The following is a 6855-nucleotide window of genomic DNA, read 5'->3' as shown; positions in this document are numbered from 1 at the left end:
CTTTCCTCAGCATTTGGCCGATATTATTGGAGGAAATTCTCGATATCTGCTGCGCACTGCAGTTCTTGGCTGATTGATGTATTTACTACTGTTCATGTTGCATTGCCATCTTTCATTTTTGTGCTTCTTTTCCTTTTTAATAAATTGTGGGGTATCCATAAACAAGGAACTTTCACACTGTCATCCATACTTTAGTTACTTGGTTTGTTGTCTGCATGGAAGTTTTTTTTTTTTTTTTTTAACCGTTTAATTTCTAGCAAGAGGTGCTTGACTTTCAGGTCCATGTGAATAAACCTCTTTGTATTCCTACTCCTTTTTAACTCTAATAAATGTGGTTGGTGTCATGTATTTGTATTTTTATTTTGACTATTGTTAGAAAATGCTTAATAAATGTTTGATCATTTTCTGCATTTTCAAGTTTAATTTCTGCTTGAATTTCTTGGTTATGAGAATCCCATCTTGCAGGCTTTATGGTCTTGATGTACATCTTTGAGACATATCTGGATATACGGCAACATGCATCTCTAAAGTTGCCAATTCTTCCTAAACCTTTGGTTGGAGTGGTCAGTCAAGAAAAAGTTGAGAATTCTCAAGCATTTAGTCTTGATAAAAGGTTTGTTTTTATCCATTGAGGATCATTCTGCATCCCATGTGTATGCGCTTGTGATTCAAAAATCTGCTTTAAACATGTTGTCGATCCATTTCAGTGGTTGAATTAGTTTACAGCTTCATCGGTCTTCTTATTACATGAAATTAAATTGGTTATATAGATTGGAATCTCTGGCTGGCTGAGACTAACTTCTTTGAGGTTTATATATTTTAGCAACTTCCACTTTATTCATGGGGCTGTAACCATACTAATGGATACCACAATTTTGTTCTTTGGTGTGCTGCCATGGTTTTGGAAGGTGAGTCAAGAGAATTGTGTCACTGTTATTCTTTTGGCAGAAATTCATTTGCTGTGCTTTTTGGGCTGCAGAGATCTGGAGACTTTCTAGTGCACATGGGCCTTAATTCAGAGAATGAAATACTTCACACCCTTGCATTCTTAGGAGGTGTTATGATTTGGTCACAGGTGTGATATAAAATCTTCCAATGGTTCTCAAATATTTAAATTGCACTTCATTTTCAAAAAATTGACTACAGTTTTCATGTCTCGTTGTACCCTTTTTCTTGTATTTGGTGTGGAAACTTGAATTTCATTCACGTAACCATCATGTGATGAGATATCTCATTTTTTTTTCCTCACTGAGTTTGTGAAGTTGAGAAATCTTCTCCTGTAATTTTTTTCCTTTTTCTAATGTGGATATATAAAACAGTACATGGATATCCATATCCAACTTCACTAGTTAAATAGATTAATTGTATGTCCAACACAGTACATATTGTTATTTATTGTCATTAATATATGCGGGATTGCATGTACATGCTGAAGTCAGCAAGGAAGTTCATGCAAGGTCGAAGTCGTTTAGCAGGTGGCCCATTGCCCCAGCTTGTATGTGTCTTGGCCAAAAAATTAGGATAGTTATGATGTTGCCTATATTGTGTAGTGCAGTGTGTGTGTGTGTGTGTGTGTGTGTGTGTGTGTGTGTGTGTGTGTATTGACCACCAAAAATATTTATTCGACTTGCATCCAAGCAGTTAATTAAGAGGGGAGAAGAACTAGTCAACTATTGAATTAAAAAGATCCTCCATTCCTTGAACTGCCAATCTTCAAAGAGTATTCATCATCATCATAATAGCCTGGTCCCAACTATTTGATCTGGCTTTATGAATCATTTGAAATTGGAATTCCCATGGTTGCTTGGAAACTGTATGAAAACTGGCATCCATCTAACTTCAGCTTTCTTTTATCTGGGCTGGGGTCTAGAAAATTAGATACATGCCTATAAATAAGCGAGCCCATTCTTTCTGGTCACTTGGCAAGGGCATGACTACTGGCTGTCTGCCTGAAATTAGACCTCTTTTATCTGGTCTGGGAACAGTGAAAATAGATACATGTGCAGAAATATGCAATTTTTTTTGAAGGGTAATAAATATGCAATTCTTCTGGAGAATTTGGAGATTCTCATGATTAGGGGAGATCCATATTTCTTAAGAAGCATCAGTTTCTAATGAGCAAACGACCTTTTGATCACACTATTAATAGATGCCTTTGTCCTTGAAGGATAAAATTATGTGCCATTAACAGATGTATTTATGCTAAAAGGATAAAATTATGCTTGCAAGGAATCTTTTATGCGATGACTTACCTGATGAGTGGATTTTTAACTCAATGGCCAAATGTATGGCTGTGGTGCTAAATAGTCCCATATGTTTAAATAGTGGCCAAAGGGACTGTTGCATTAACAATTTTCCACGAGAAAACAGAGATTTTCAACTAGAATAGAAGACAACAACACATCCTAAACTGTTAAAGAAGTTCTTCATGCCACACATGAAAATTTTGGTGCTTGATATAGGGAAAAGATATAATCAGTCCATTTATTTGCAAAATGATTTGTTATGGGCACAATCACTAAGAAGCTGGTAGATAGTTATATTTGTTGCTTTTCTCAATGATGTCCATTAAAATGCTGCAGGTTTCTCATCTGTTCACTGAATGGTGTCAGATTTGTGAACTTCCTGGTATGAATGATGCATCTTATGCCCATTATATTTCATAATTGCAGCAAAGTGGGCTACTTAAAGGTTTTCTTTGTTATGTGGTCATGACTTGTTTGTTTCTTCTCTCACTACGATTAAACTGGTTATATCTGATATTGTTGAGCTTGACTTCTTTCAAGGAGTGTTAATTCAGACCCAATTAGGTAGACTATTGCAAAAGCACGTCATAGAGGAAAGTTTAGACCAAATATATTGAGTTTAAGAGAACCATTGAGAAAATTAACATCTTCCCTTGATGCTAGTGGATATTAACAACAGTAAAATGCCACTTTCAACTACCCATGTGACATTACTGTTCAAATTCGGCCTACTTTACATTTAAAAAGGAAGTAAGATTAGACATACCCATCTTCTAAACTAGAAACTTTTCCTCAGTTCCTGAGATTTAAGGCTCTCTTGAATATAAATTGTTGTTGATGGGTTCTTTCTTGCTATCAGTTTTGTTGGTCTGTAAGGCAAACCTTGGAAGCATACAATGGAAGGTAAGGAAAACCCTCGAGGTCCCTTCTTTGAATCATGAAAAGGTATTTGTGCTCTTTTCATTGAGTGGGTAGTTGATTACTTAAGCATGACGGTTATGCGTATTCTTTTAGGTGGATGTTGCATGTGGGAAGATTAGAGCTGCATATTTCAGATTCAAGCATCTGGTACATCTCTTGTCAAGAATGCACATGTGTAGTTCATTAAATAGTACATTATGTGATATCGTGTGCATGATATCTATGTTGTAATTTCCCTCATGTATTTTGCTTAAAATCCATGTTTATGCATGATTCTCATGCATTGACATGGATTTGAGCTAAAAAAGATCGAAATGGAAAATTTGAGAAAACAGGGGAGATTTTCTTTTATAAAGTAAGTATTTGGGACCAAGTGGTTACATATTTGCTCCATTAAATTTGCTCGAAATTAATGGAGCAGACCCGGATGTGCGTCGGAGCTATCCGGATGAGCGGGGGTCCCTGGAAGGTGGGAATCGCTGTTATGACCATGATGAAGCTATCCATTTCCTATGGACAGCATTGGAGGGCCCTGGCCATTTGGACAGGCCGTGTTTATGTATTTGATCGAAATTAAGAGAGTAGACCCGGATGTGCGTCGGAGCTATTCGGAAGAGCGGGGTTCCCTGGAAAGAGGGAACCGCTATTATGACCATGATGAAGCTATCCATTTTTTATGGACAGCATTGGAAGGGCCTGGAATTTGTGTCGGATGGCCGTGTTTATATCTGTGTTTGCTTTGCAGGGACCATACCCTTAACCTAAACCAAAACCTATGACCTAAAACCTTAACCTATAACCTAAACCTTAACCTTAACCTAAACCTAAACCTTAACCTAAACATATAACCTTAACCTAAAACCTAAAACCTATAACCTAAACCTTAACCTATTCTCAATTCCCTAAATCTATATCTTATAACCTAAACGTAAACCTAAACCTTAACCTATACCTATAACCTTAACCTAAACCAAAACCTATGACTTAAAACCTTAACCTATAACCTAAACCTCAACATTAACTTAAACCTAAACCTCAACCTAAACATATAACCTTAACCTAAAACCTAAAACCTAAACCTCAACCTTAACTTAAACCTAAACCTTAACCTAAACATATAACCTTAACCTAAAACCTAAAACCTAAACCTAAACCTAAACCTATAACCTAAATGTATTCTCAAATCTCTAAACTTAAACCTACACCTAATCCTAATCTTAACTCCCTAACCTAAACCTATACCTAAACTTGAAAACCCAAACATAAACCCGATCCCGAACCCAAACCCGATATCCTAAACCTAAACCTTAACCTATTCTCAATTCCCTAAACCTATATCTTATAATCTAAACTTAATCAAATCCCAAAACCTAAACCTTAACTTATACCCATAACCTATAACCTAAACCAAAACCCATGACCTAAAACCTTAACCTATAACCTAAACCTCAACCTTAACTTAAACCTAAACCTTAACCTAAACATATAACCTTAACCTAAAACCTAAAACCTAAACCTAAACCTATAACCTAAATGTATTCTCAATTCTCTAAACTTAAACCTACACCTAATCCTAATCTTAACTCCCTAACCTAAACCTATACCTAAACTTGAAAACCCAAACATAAACCCGATCCCGAACCCAAACCCAATATCCTAAACCTAAACCTTAACCTATACTCAATTCCCTAAAACTATATCTTATAACCTAAACTTAATCAAATCCCAAAACCTAAACCTTAACTTATACCTATAACCTATAACCTAAACCAAAACCCATGACCTAAAACCTTAACCTATAACCTAAACCTCAACCTTAACTTAAACCTAAACTCAATTCCCTAAACCTAAACCTAGACCTAATCCTAAACCTATAGCCTAAACTCAAATCCCTAAACCTTAACCTATAACCTAACCTAAACCTATACTTATAACCTAAAACTATTCCCAAATCCCAAAACCTATAACCTAAACTTATTCTCAAATCCCAAACCCTATTACCTAAACCCATTCTCAAATCCAAAACCTATAACCTAAACCTGAACCCATTATCAAATCCCAAAACCTATAACCTAAACCAAAACCTAAACCTAAACCTAAACCCAAAACCTAAACCTAAACCTAAACCTATAACCTAAACTCAATTCCCTAAACCTAAACCTACACCTAATCCTAATCTCAACTGCCTAACCTAAACCTTAAACCTTAACCTATAACCTAACGTAAACGAATACTTATAACCTAAAACTATTCCAAAATCCCAAAACCTATTACCTAAACCCATTCTCAAATCCAAAACCTATAACCTAAACCTGAACCCATCAAAACCTATAACCTAAACCAAAACCAAAACCTATAAGCTAAACCTGAACCCATTATCAAATTCCAAAACCTTTAACCTAAACCAAAATCAAAACCTATAACCTAAACTCAATTCCCTAAACCTCAACCTAGACCTAAACTTAAACCTATAGCCTAAACTCAGATCCCTAAACCTTAACCTATAACCTAACCTAAACCTATACTTATAACCTAAAACTATTCCCAAATCCCAAAACCTATTACCTAAACCTAAACCTAAACCTAAACCTATAACCTAAACTCAATTCCCTAAACCTAAACCTACACCTAATCCTAAACCTATAGCCTAAACTCAAATCCCTAAACCTTAACCTATAACCTAACGTAAACCAATACTTATCACCTAAAACTATTCCCAAATCCCAAAACCTATTACCTAAACCCATTCTCAAATCCAAAACCTATAACCTAAACCTGAACCCATTATCAAATCCCAAAACCTATAACCTAAACCAAAACCAAAACCTATAACCTAAACCCGAACCCATTCTTAAATCCCAAAACCAAAACCGAAACCTAAACATAAACCTAAACCTAAACCTAAGCCTATAACCTAAACTCAATTCCCTAAACCTCAACCTAGACCTAATCCTAAACATATAGCCTAAACTCAAATCCCTAAACCTCAACCTAAACCTAAACCTAAACCTATAACCTAAAATCAATTCCCTAAACCTCAACCTAGACCTAATCCTAAACCTATAACCAAAACCCAAACCGACACCTAAACCTAAACCTAAACCTAAACCTATAACCTAACCTCAACCTCGACCTAAACTTAAACCTATAGCCTAATCACAAATCCCTAAACCTTAACCTAGACCTAAACCTAAACCTAAACCTATAGCCTAAACTCAATTCCCTAAACCTCAACCTAAACCTAAACCTATAACCTAAACTCAATTCCCTAAACCTCAACCTAGACCTAATCCTAAACCTAAACCTAAACTCAAATCCCTAAACCTTAACCTATAACCTAACCTAAACCTATAACTAAAAGCCAAACCGACACCTAAACCTAAACCTAAACCTAAACCTATAACCTAACCTCAACCTACACCTAAACTTAAACCTATAGCCTAAACTCAAATCCCTAAACCTTAACCTAGACCTAGACCTAAACCTAAACCTATAGCCTAAACTCAATTCCCTAAACCTTAACCTAAACCTAAACCTAAACTGAATTCCCTAAACCTCAACCTAGACCTAATCCTAAACCTATAACCAAAACCTAAACCGACACCTAAACCTAAACCTAAACCTAAACCTATAACCTAACCTCAACCTAGACCTAAACTTAAACCTATAGCCTAAACTCAAATCCCTA

The 6855-nt window shown here is 35.8% G+C and overlaps 1 long non-coding RNA gene across 1 annotated transcript; it reads left to right on the top strand.

Annotated features, from left to right (window-relative positions):
- Positions 1 to 535: 535 nt before the first annotated feature.
- Positions 536 to 1063, top strand: LOC131238593 (uncharacterized). The gene is made up of 3 exons (XR_009167959.1): positions 536 to 613; positions 824 to 908; positions 980 to 1063. It is a non-coding gene; the product is annotated as an uncharacterized LOC131238593 (long non-coding RNA).
- The last annotated feature ends 5792 nt before the right edge of the window (positions 1064 to 6855 follow it).

This window comes from Magnolia sinica, chromosome 3 (genome assembly GCF_029962835.1).
Source record: "Magnolia sinica isolate HGM2019 chromosome 3, MsV1, whole genome shotgun sequence".
NCBI classification, from domain to species: domain Eukaryota; kingdom Viridiplantae; phylum Streptophyta; class Magnoliopsida; order Magnoliales; family Magnoliaceae; genus Magnolia; species Magnolia sinica.
The sequence above is the reverse complement of the archived record's forward strand: the minus strand, read 5'-3'. Positions and strand labels throughout refer to the sequence as shown.